General features: G+C 38.0%; 1 long non-coding RNA gene across 6 annotated transcripts; it reads left to right on the top strand.

The window, feature by feature from the left end:
• The first annotated feature begins 1759 nt into the window (after positions 1 to 1759).
• Positions 1760 to 11019, top strand: LOC128697546 (uncharacterized). Of its 6 annotated transcripts, none has more exons than XR_008408314.2 (4): positions 1760 to 1915; positions 2883 to 3171; positions 4983 to 5095; positions 6795 to 11019. It is a non-coding gene; the product is annotated as an uncharacterized lncRNA (long non-coding RNA). The 6 variants fall into 6 exon arrangements; XR_008408319.2 differs by having other exon boundaries at positions 1764 to 1864; XR_008408315.2 differs by having other exon boundaries at positions 1764 to 1915; positions 2857 to 3171.
• Positions 11020 to 12136: the final 1117 nt, after the last annotated feature.

Genomic DNA, 12136 nt, shown 5'->3' with positions numbered 1-12136 from the left:
ATAGTATTCTGGGTCCCTTATTATTCCTATGTTATGTAAACGACATCCCCATCAGTGTCAAGTGCAAACTCCTACTATATGCGGATGACAGTGCTCTGTTAGTGACAGGTAAAGACCCACTGGAACTGGAGTCCTGCAGCAAATGGTTAGTAGACAACAAACTATCGTTACACCTCGGGAAAACGGAAGCCATACTCTTTGGCACGAAACATAAACTGAGGGCAAATAATTTTAATATCCGGTGTAATGAGGAGCCTGTCACTTCAGTTTCCTCAGTAAAATGTCTGGGAGTTTCCTTTGACCCGTGCATATCAGAATTGATGGGGAACAGCGTAGCAAAGAAGGCGAATGCCAGACTGAAGTTCCTCTCCAGACAAGCACAGTGTGTACCTACTGAGGCTCGCAGGACCCTATGTCTAGGCCTTATACAATATCATAAGGACTACACTTGTTCTTCGTAGTACTCTGCCTTGACAAAAAAAAAAAAAAAACTGAAAGATAGACTGCAAATCACTCAGAACAAAATGGTAAGATTCATCCTGGACCTGGGTCCATGAGAACATGTAGGCCAGGATGAATAACAACAATTGGATATGCTTAAATGTTGAAGACATGGTAAAACAACTGAAGTTAAATTAAGTTTATAAAATTGCTTAGTGTCTAGAATATCTTGCTGCCAATTTTGTCAAGGCTTGGAACCAATGCAATCATAGTACTAGAGGAAATCACAACTTTGTAGTACCCACAGTCAGTGGCCAGTCTTCAAACACCTTTTATTGTACAGCAATAAAGGAATGTCACAGCCAGTCATAGCATGAGCCAGTTCAAGAAGAGAGCCAAAAGGTGTCTAATGAATGTAGCGACAGGGAGATATATAAATATAAATAACTCATTTTGCCTTATTCCTAGTGTATCTCTATAGTATAATAATAAGATATTATCTCCATTATAGTATAATAATAAGGAATTAAAAGGACCCCAATGGAAAAAAGTCACTGTCTGACTTTTTGGGGGACTATTTTGCTGTAATAGCTACCCACCTTCGCACCCGTTGGCAACAACGTTGGTCAACTCTGCTCGGTAACAACTTCATTCTATTAAACCGAGCATAGGTTACTGGCCGTCTTCTTGTCATCAGTGCCCAGGTTGGGAGACTACTCTCTCCCGCCTTCGCATTGGCCACACTCGTCTTACTCATGGGTATCTCGTGGAGAGGCACCCTGTTCCTCTCTGTGAGCAGTGTCAAGTTCCAGTATCGATTAGCCACATTCTGTTAAACTGCCCTCTCTATCAACGAGCACGCAGAATTTACCTCCAACGTCGTCTTCGTTCTACTACTCTCTCTTTACCTTCCCTTCTTGCTGATGGACCCTCCTTTAATCCTGACTCTCTCATTGACTTCTTGACAACGACTGATTTACTCCACAAACTCTGATGATACTTTTCGCACTCCCCTCAGCCCTTTCTAGTTCAGTCTCTTGCTGCCCTTTACCCTTTCACCATCCACTGCCCCGCTGTTATCCGTAACCTATTACTCATCCATCTCCATTTTGCCACCTGATGCCCTCGCTTCCTTCCTGCCCTGCAGCGCTGTATAGTCCTTGTGGCTTAGCGCTTCTTTTTTATTATAATAATAATACACATATGCTGCTGTGTCCCACAATTTACACCAGAGGTGGACCCCATCTATGTAACTGTATTTATGTATACCTAAATAAACAAATCTTTTCTGGGCATATCAGGAAGCAGGGCTCGATACTGTGTAAGTTGTCAGCGGCCCTTACAAACCCAACAATACGTGAAGGGGTCTTCACCATTGGAACAAGTGCCCTATGACCTTTACGGGTTTACCACTCCCATGAGTGTAATTATAAAAAACCATTGGAAACATTTTGGAAGGCGGGATCTTCCCATTGTATGTAAAGCAAAATATAGCTAAAGTATTGACCTAAATGGTTTGCAAACAAACCATACCACGGGCGGGATTTGAACCAGCGGTCAGAGAGTCTCAAGATAAGATAAGATAAGATTTCGTTCGGATTTTTAACCCCGGAGGGTTAGCCACCCAGGATAACCCAAGAAAGTCAGTGCGTCATCGAGGACTAACTTATTTACCTGTAAATATAAAAGAAACACTACCTGTTTATAAATTCAAGTCTCTTCTCAAAGATCACTTATTCACCCAAAACCAAATAAATACTGAATAACTGAACCTTATAAATTGTATATCTTAAATGTTTCTCACAATTATATCACATAAATGTTAAACCTAAAACCGAATCTAACTTTATTATTTTTTAAATACACTACCTAACAATCCTTCATATGACTGAATGCAACCATATGACCTGTCTTTGTAATACTCACTTGTGCTTTATAGTAATCTGTTTACATTAATGTTTTATCACTGATTTCATCATTGCTTAGTTAATCTTAAGTTAATTTTAAGCCAGCCCGTAATGCTATGCATAGTATAAGTGGCTTTGGCATGCTGCTCTTATCTGTATTTTTTGTACCTCTGTATGTGTGCTCAAATTGGAAATAAATAAATAAATAAATAAATTTCCATTGGGGTCCTCAATCTTGTCCCCCAGGATGCGACCAACACCAGTCGACTAACACCCAGGTACCTATTCACTGCTAGGTGAACAGGACAATAGTGTAAGGAAACATGTCGAAATGTTTCCACCTGCCGGGAATCGAACCCGGGCCCTCCGTGTGTGAAGCGGGAGCTTTAGCCACCAGGCCACTGGTCTGGAGTTTTGAGACTCTCTGACCGCGGGTTCAAATCCCGCCCGTGGTATGGTTTCATTGACCTAAATCATAGGAATAACCAACAAATCGGACAATATATAGGCACTAACAGTATTTCCACGTGACAGTGACAAGACGAATATTTGGATGTTGATTCCCACAAGCAACTGCAGTGACAAGACATCACTGAACCAAAATCACAAGTCACTGAATGTAGTCATTGGCAGGAGAGTATCCTGTAAGTAAACTGCAAGTGACGGAGAGTAACAGGTGCAGTGATCAGAGGCTGGACGAGCAGTGGCAAGTTTTTCATAAAAGATAACATTGTATATAATACTTTGTGCAAAACAGTATACAGTATTGTATGCATTGTTGCACTGATGCTCCACCAAGTTGATCAGACGTCCAGCAGAGAAGGTTGGTTCACAAGTTTTCAAGAGCATTTATCTTGATATAAAAATTTATGTTATATATTTTAAAAATACACATTGAAATTGGTTTTCACCCAGATAGGGGCAAGTGACTCTTTGGAATGACCAATGGTGGAAGACGACTAGTATTAGAAAAGCTACCAATATAACTACTGCGTACCACTAGGGTATAGTTTCCATTTTTTCAATGCATATATATACATCATGAAACAGGTAATTCTTGTAAAAATTGTTATGTGGGGAGATAGCTTTTAAAAATAGGTTAGGAAAATGAAATTGCTATATACTTTATCTTCATTTACACTTTGGAAGGTTTGAGACTTGCCTCAATGTGCTGTGTAACCAAAATGTGTGTAGTATTTTCCGTATATAATCCAAAGCAACAATTTGCTCAAGAAGTAATTATTTATTATGTGCTGCACATAGCTTGTATATGTTGTAGAATGTAAAATAATGGCAGTGTTCCACCTATTAGTAGTTGGTAACTATTACCAAAATCAGTTTTTATAACAAATACAGTAGCGTGAAGATTTTATTTTTGAGACTTGAAGAAAGCCAAGAGCGGGAAACCCGAATAAAGTTTTGATAAACCTGAAGATAAGATTTTGTTTGGATTTTTAACCCTGGAGGGTCAGCCACCCAGGATAACCCAAGAAAATCAGTGCATCATTGAGGACTATCTGTCTTATTTCCATAGAGGCCCTTCAATTTTCCTCCCCAGGATGCATCACACCAGTTGGCTAATACCCAGGTACCTACTTATTTGCTAGGTGAATGGAGACAGCAGGTGTAAGGACACATACCCAATGTTTCCACCCAGTTGGGGATCAAACCATGGACACTCAGCGTGTGAGGCAAGAGCGTTGCCTACCAGGCCACGGGACACCCTGCCAAGGTTGACTTAACTTAACCATATACAGTATAATACGATGAAGTTTAATATTTTTGAAGCTCTAATCACTTTGTTTTAGATGTTTTTTACAAATTGTTAAAAACAATTTGTAAATAGCACAGTAAGAATGTGTTGATTATATAAATTTTCTGTTTCAGTTCTATCCCCAAAAAACATGATCCAGCTTCAAAACAATTTCAGATGCACCTAATTATTTCATTGGATCCCAGAAAGAGGTAGATATATATAGAAATACAGATAGAGATATAGAGAGGGAGGGAGGGAGATGGAATATGCAGAGGCTGTGTAGTGTGTACTTGAACACACATGGATAAGACAAATTTTTTGTACAAAATAGCTCCTAGAGCTAAAAAAAAAAAATATGTTGAAAGGCTGTAATCATTGGCTAATAACCACATATTAACTTGTAAAGGGATATGAAAGAATAGATAAGAATGCTTTATTAATACAGTATCTTTATCAGATACAGCAGAGGCCACAGATGTAAAATAAGAATTCTTAGAAGAGGCCACAGTTGTAAAATAAGAATTATTTTCATAGGGAGAGTGCTTAACCCACAGGTGATAGACATCAAAATGGGAAATGTGTTTTAATAGGGTTTGATACAAGGAAGCAGAGGGTAGGTTCAATTCCTTGGATCACAAGCCCTTCAGAAACATTATGGAACCTCCCTTGAGGGGTGTAAGATAAACAAAAAAAATTGGAGCTTAAAGAGGATCAGTTTTAAAGCTGGTAAGTGCTTCAATAAGGAATGTCAGATAGTAAATTACTAGTAGTTACTGTAATGCTATGTAGGAGAGTACACTAAAACATTGGATTGCCACTCTATTTTTGTTCAGTATTTATTTAGTTATTATTTACGATTTTTCTTTGTTTTAATCAAGATGAGTGAGGTCCACCAGTATACGTTTGTAAAAAACAACCTTAGTTCAGAGCAACGACAACTTTTTGATTTGGTGAGAGCTGCTGGCATCATCATACATCCTCAGCTATTCAAGTTAGTATAGTTTTAAAATTCAAATTTGAATTGATAATTTTAAGAGAAACTAGGTGAATATTTAGATCTGACTGTCTATCCTTGATATCTTGATCCTATCAACAACTGCCTGTAAATGATGTTTATAATTGACTTTTTTGTTTTCCTTCCTGTTCCTTTTGTGCTAGAGTCCTTTTCCTTAATATGCTGTACCCCCTTTCCTTTATAAGGATGCTAATAAAATTTCCATTAATATAACACCTTTTGTCTGAGCAGTGTTTTTTTAGGCATAAATGAGCTATGGATAGAGTATTCATAATTACATTGGGTCACCAAGGGCATTCAAGTTGAATGCACATACTGTATTAGATTTTAATGGATGTTATATTTTGTCTGAAATGCCATGAATATTCATTCTCTCATGATGTATTGTATGTTCCAGTGCATTGAGTAACCTCCATACTGTCTTGCTGAATTTTTCTGACATCCTATTTTTCTTCAGTTGTTGTTCTTTCTTCAAGGAAGGTTCTGTGATGTTGGCAGTTTGATCTCCCTTTCCTTGGACTGACCCTGATACTTGCTATTCCTCAAGGCTGTGTATGACTCTATACAGCACTAATTTTCTATGAGTGTACTGTAATGTCTGTTAATGTTTTATAACTTTTGTAGCTTCCCTTAATCACAGAACCTACCTTATACTGTATTTGTAAATATGCCAGTAACCTGGAAATTATAGTTAATGGAAAAATTGAGTGAAGTTTCCAAAAAAAATTACAAAAAAAAGCACCTTTTCAGTACAGTACTAAGATGGTCTTGATGTACAGGAAAGGATGAGACATTAGCCCTTAAACTGTCCAAATGTAGATCTACGTTTGCTCGCGTAGCGCTCCAAACGTAGATCTACGTTTTTTTTTTTTATGGAGAAAATCAAGGGTGGAGCGCTACATGCACAAACGTAGATCTACGTTTGGAAAGTTAGAGGGTTAAGGAAAGTTAAGGCTAATAAATGGCAAATATTCATATGAAATTAGAGTGGCTAGATAAATTAATGTTGCCAGCAGTGATGTGTTTAGACATTGTGAACTACAGTACAGTATGTATCTAATTTTTTTACAAAGTTAATATACAGTAGATCAAAGAGTTGAAAAATCTACAAATGCTTGGAATCATATACGTATAATAAATTTTTGTGTAGCCGAGTTCATGACAGAACACAAATATGATTAGCAAAAATCACTTTACATGAAAAGTAAAACTGCATTGTCTTTCACATGTTCATTTGATATATAAATGTGCTTAGCGAACAGTCTGTTGATACATCATTGTGTTTTCCACTACATTGAAAATATTCTATATGCAAATGTTTATTTAACTGATTTATTGTATTTGACAGTGATCCACTGACTAGCACAGTACATGCTATACTCTGAATTTTTCATACATGTATCCATTTTGTATTGAGTTGGTATGCAGAAAACTGAAAGAAATATTAAGTGATCAAGTAGAAAAGAAATCGTACATGTACCAGATCCCGCAAAAGACGATATTTGACATTTTTCACCATTTATTGAGAACAAGATCCAAACCAGCAATATCATCATTAGTCTCATCATTTTCAGATAATTACATACCAATTGTCATATCTAGTATGACAGGGAGTGTTAGCATAGAAAGACAAATGATCATATGCATTTTCGATAATAAAGTTCCCTAATCCCAGGACTATAATGGATCTTCTGGCCCAAAACATCCCACCGCATGCACTCATCAATCTACTGCGGGAGTTAAGATGCAAGATACCATGTGAAGATGATGTGATTAACGAAAACATCTTGCAAGAGAAAGCCCAGTAATATTAAATGATAAAACGTGTATGTACTCAACTTTACATTTCTTAGACAGAATAATGTATGGATAGCAAATTACTGGATGTGTAGGTAAGATTTAAATCTTGTAAGAAAAACCATTAGGTTAGTGATGATTGTTTATAATGAATTTACTAGTGCAAATATAAAACTGTGATGACAAATATCTTTAAGAATTTAAATAAATAAAAAAAAAAAAAGGTTGCTAAAAATGGTAGTGCAGGAGTATACCCAAATTGTGGTGTTTTTTCATGATTCGAATCTGGCAGCTGCATCTGTGTATGATGGTTCAGGATACATTTAGTGGACATGTTAATCAAACATCTACATATGATAATTCAGAAAAATAGCAGGACCTGAATTTAAAGTTACACACATCCACACTTACAAATACCCATTTAGAACACAGTTTAAAGTTTTACAACATCCAAACTGTAGTACAAACATTTGTGAAACAACTATTCTCTGTGCTCATTTTTATACAAACAACTCGTTTAAGTTGAAAAACCAGGAACACAACTTGTACCTCTGTACATATAGTAGATGTGGTGATAAGCATTTCATTTAGAGCATTATCAGTCAGGATTAGTAGTTATTGTACTGAGTATTTCATTTACAAGGAATAATGGTAGACAATCAAGTTGGATTCAAGGAAGTGTAGCTCCATTTCATTGGATCAAGAGCCTTTCACTAGCATCAACGCATTTTCTTCTTTTGAAGAGAATGAAGGATATAACTTCTTCAGTTTGACATTTCACAATTTTGATGAAACCTGTGTTCCTCCTTAATGTAACTGTTATTGAAATAGAAGTTCAGCTCTTCAAGGGTTACCATATTTGAACTACATCTCCAATTTTACAATACAGTATCTTGGATACAGTAGATGACATCACAAGAAAAATGGCATGGTTTCCAGTCTCCCATCCACATGTACTGTACCATATTTCTTTCCATGTAAAATAAACCCCTCTTAATTAAATTGTGGTATGTCATAACTGGCATACTGTACTTGTATGATGATGTGATTGAGCTCATTCTGCTTCTTTGCTACTGTACTGCGTATGTATTAAATATATTTTCGGATATCCCTGAGGCTAATTTGTGTGTAATTTCCAAACATTCTTCATTCATCACTGATATAGTTTATCCTTGCTTCTGTCTGTTTCTGGCCTGAAGTATTTTTACTCCAGATAATTTGCAGATCACACTCTTGCATTTTCTAAAGAGCTCATTTTCCTTTAATCAGTTACCAGTTTGCTGCACTTCCTTTGAATTTTGCAAGTTTCATTTTGTGTTTTTATGAGATTATATTTATGGGAAGTGCTGAGGCCATAGGTGTCATACAACATCTGGGGACAGGGAGGTATTTGGGTTTGACCCATAGAGGAAAGCAACTCCAGTTCTTTGAAGGGTTTTACTAGAAGAGGCTTCTGTTGTGGTACGGCTTGTTGAAGAGTAAGTTACATTAGGTGCAGGGTGTTTTGAGTACTGGGTAAATTTCTGAATGCCACTCTTATATTTACAAGCTTAGCACGCATGTACTGCTGATATTCCGTTTGAGCCTCAGAGGACGGGTTTAGGGTAATAGTTTATAAATTTGTAAGCAAGTTTACTAAATGTATATAACAATGAATGTACAGGCTACTTTTACAGATTTTATACAGCAGAAATTATTTTACATGTACAATATGTAATTTAATTTTAGTCCCCGAAACAAATTCTGTACCTATGATTTATCAAGATATAAATGAATTATGTCAAAGTGGGATGTCTGAATGTGTGTGGATGTTGTGCAAATGATAAGAAAGAGATGATTGTGGATGCTATGAATGAGAAAAAGCTGGATGCCTTGGCTTTAAGTGAAACAAAGCTGAAGGGGGTGGGAGAGTTTCAGCAGGGAGAAGTAAATGGGATTAGGTCAGGGGTTTCGAATAGAGTTAGAGCTAAAGGAGGAGTAGCAATGTTGAAGGATAATCTATGGCATGAAAAGAGGGAGTATAAATGTATTAATTCAAGGATTATGTGGAGTAAAATGAAGATTGGATGTGAAAAGTGGGTATTAGTAAGCATATATGCACCTGGAGAAGAGAGAAGTGTAGAGGAGAGAGAGAGAGGTTTTGGGAATTGTTGAGCAAGTGTGTGCGGAGTTTTGAACCAAGTGTGAGAGTACTTGTGGTTGGGGGATTTTAATGCTAAAGTGGGTAAAAATGTTGTGGAGGCAGTAGTAGGTAAATTTGGGGTGCCAGGGGTAAATGAAAATGGGGAACCTTTAATTGAGCTATGTGTAGAAAGAGGTTTGGTAATAAGCAATACATATTTTATGAAAAAGAGGATAAATAAATATACAAGGTATGATATAGCACATAATGACAGTAGTTTGTTAGATTATATATTGATGGATAAAAGGTTGAGGGGTAGGCTTCAGGATGTACATGTTTATAGAGGGGCAACTGATATATCGGATCATTATTTAGTTGTAGCTACAGTTAGAGTAAGAGGTAGATGGGACAAAAGAAAAATGGCAACAACAAGTAAGAGAGAGGTGAAAGTATATAAACTAAGTAAGGAAGAAGTTCGGGTGAGATAGTATAAGCAACTATTGGCAGAAAGGTGGGCTAGTGCAAGTATGAGTAGTAAGGGGGAGGTTGAAGAGGGTTGGAATAGTTTTAAAAATGCAGTATTAGAATATGGGGTAGAAGTTTGTGGTTATAGGAGGGTGGGTGCAGGAGGAAAGAGGAGTGATGAGTGGAATGATGAAGTAAAAGATGTGGTAAAAGAGAAAAAGGTAGCTTATGAGAGGTTTTTACAAAGCAGAAGTGTTGTAAGAAGAGCAGAGTATATGGAAAGTAAAAGAGGGTGAAAAGAGTGGTGAGAGAGTGTAAAAGGAGAGCAGATGAAAGAGTGGGAGAGGCACTTGCAAGATATTTTGCTGAAAAAATCTTGGAACGAGATAAACAAGTTAAGAATGCCTAGGGAACGAATGGATTTGTCAGTTAAAAACAGAGTAGAGGAGTTAGTAGATGGGGAAATGGAGGTACTGGGTAGATGGCAGGAATATTTTGAGGAACTTTTAAATGTTGACGAAGAAAGGGAGGCGGTAATTTCATGCACTGGCCAGGGAGGTGTACCATCTTTTAGGAGTGAAGAAGAGCAGGTTGAGTGTGGAGGAGGTGCGTGAGGCATTACGTAGAATGAAAGGGGGAAAAGCAGCTGGAACTGACGGGATCATGACAGAAATATTAAAAGCAGGGTGGATATAGTGTTGGAGTGGTTGGTATTTTTGTTTAATAAATGTATGAAAGAGGGGAAGGTACCTAGGGATTGGCAGAGAACATATATAATTCCTTTATATAAAGGGAAGGGGGACAAAAGAGATTGTAAAAATTATAGAGCAATAAGTTTACTGAGTATACCAGGAAAAGTGTATGGTAGGGTTATTATTGAAAGAATTAGAGGTAAGACAGAATGTAGGATTGCGGATGAGCAAGGAGGTTTTAGAGTGGGTAGGGGATGTGTAGATCAAGTGTTTACATTGAAGCATATATTATTATTATTAATTTTTATTATCACACTGGCCGATTCCCACCAAGGCAGGGTGGCCCGAAAAAGAAAAACTTTCACCATCATTCACTCCATCACTGTCTTGCCAGAAGGGTGCTTTACACTACAGTTTTTAAACTGCAACATTAACACCCCTCCTTCAGAGTGCAGGCACTGTACTTCCCATCTCCAGGACTCAAGTCCGGCCTGCCGGTTTCCCTGAATCCCTTCATAAATGTTACTTTGCTCACACTCCAACAGCACATCAAGTATTAAAAACCATTTGTCTCCATTCACTCCTATCAAACACGCTCACGCATGCCTGCTGGAAGTCCAAGCCCCTCGCACACAAAACCTCCTTTACCCCCTCCCTCCAACCTTTCCTAGGCCGACCCCTACCCCGCCTTCCTTCCACTACAGACTGATACACTCTTGATGTCATTCTGTTTCGCTCCATTCTCTCTACATGTCCGAACCACCTCAACAACCCTTCCTCAGCCCTCTGGACAACAGTTTTGGTAATCCCGCACCTCCTCCTAACTTCCAAACTACGAATTCTCTGCATTATATTCACACCACACATTGCCCTCAGACATGACATCTCCACTGCCTCCAGCCTTCTCCTCGCTGCAACATTCATCACCCATGCTTCACACCCATATAAGAGCGTTGGTAAAACTATACTCTCATACATTCTCCTCTTTGCCTCCAAGGACAAAGTTCTTTGTCTCCACAGACTCCTAAGTGCACCACTCACTCTTTTTTCCTCATCAATTCTATGATTCACCTCATCTTTCATAGACCCATCTGCTGACACGTCCACTCCCAAATATCTGAATACGTTCACCTCCTCCATACTCTCTCCCTCCAATCTGATATTCAATCTTTCATCACCTAATCTTTTTGTTATCCTCATAACCTTACTCTTTCCTGTATTCACCTTTAATTTTCTTCTTTTGCACACCCTACCAAATTCATCCACCAATCTCTGCAACTTCTCTTCAGAATCTCCCAAGAGCACAGTGTCATCAGCAAAGAGCAGCTGTGACAACTCCCACTTTGTGTGTGATTCTTTATCTTTTAACTCCACACCTCTTGCCAACACCCTCGCATTTACTTCTCTTACAACCCCATCTATAAATATATTAAACAACCACGGTGACATCACACATCCTTGTCTAAGGCCTACTTTTACTGGGAAAAAATTTCCCTCTTTCCTACATACTCTAACTTGAGCCTCACTATCCTCGTAAAAACTCTTCACTGCTTTCAGTAACCTACCTCCTACACCATACACTTGCAACATCTGCCACATTGCCCCCCTATCCACCCTGTCATACACCTTTTCCAAATCCATAAATGCCACAAAGACCTCTTTAGCCTTATCTAAATACTGTTCACTTATATGTTTCACTGTAAACACCTGGTCCACACACCCCCTACCTTTCCTAAAGCCTCCTTGTTCATCTGCTATCCTATTTTCCGTCTTACTCTTAATTCTTTCAATTATAACTCTACCATACACTTTACCAGGTATACTCAACAGACTTATCCCCCTATAATTTTTGCACTCTCTTTTATCCCCTTTACCTTTATACAAAGGAACTATGCATGCTCTCTGCCAATCCCTAGGTACCTTACCCTCTTCCATACATTT

Source organism: Cherax quadricarinatus, chromosome 44, assembly GCF_038502225.1.
Source record: "Cherax quadricarinatus isolate ZL_2023a chromosome 44, ASM3850222v1, whole genome shotgun sequence".
NCBI classification, from domain to species: domain Eukaryota; kingdom Metazoa; phylum Arthropoda; class Malacostraca; order Decapoda; family Parastacidae; genus Cherax; species Cherax quadricarinatus.
The sequence above is the reverse complement of the archived record's forward strand: the minus strand, read 5'-3'. Positions and strand labels throughout refer to the sequence as shown.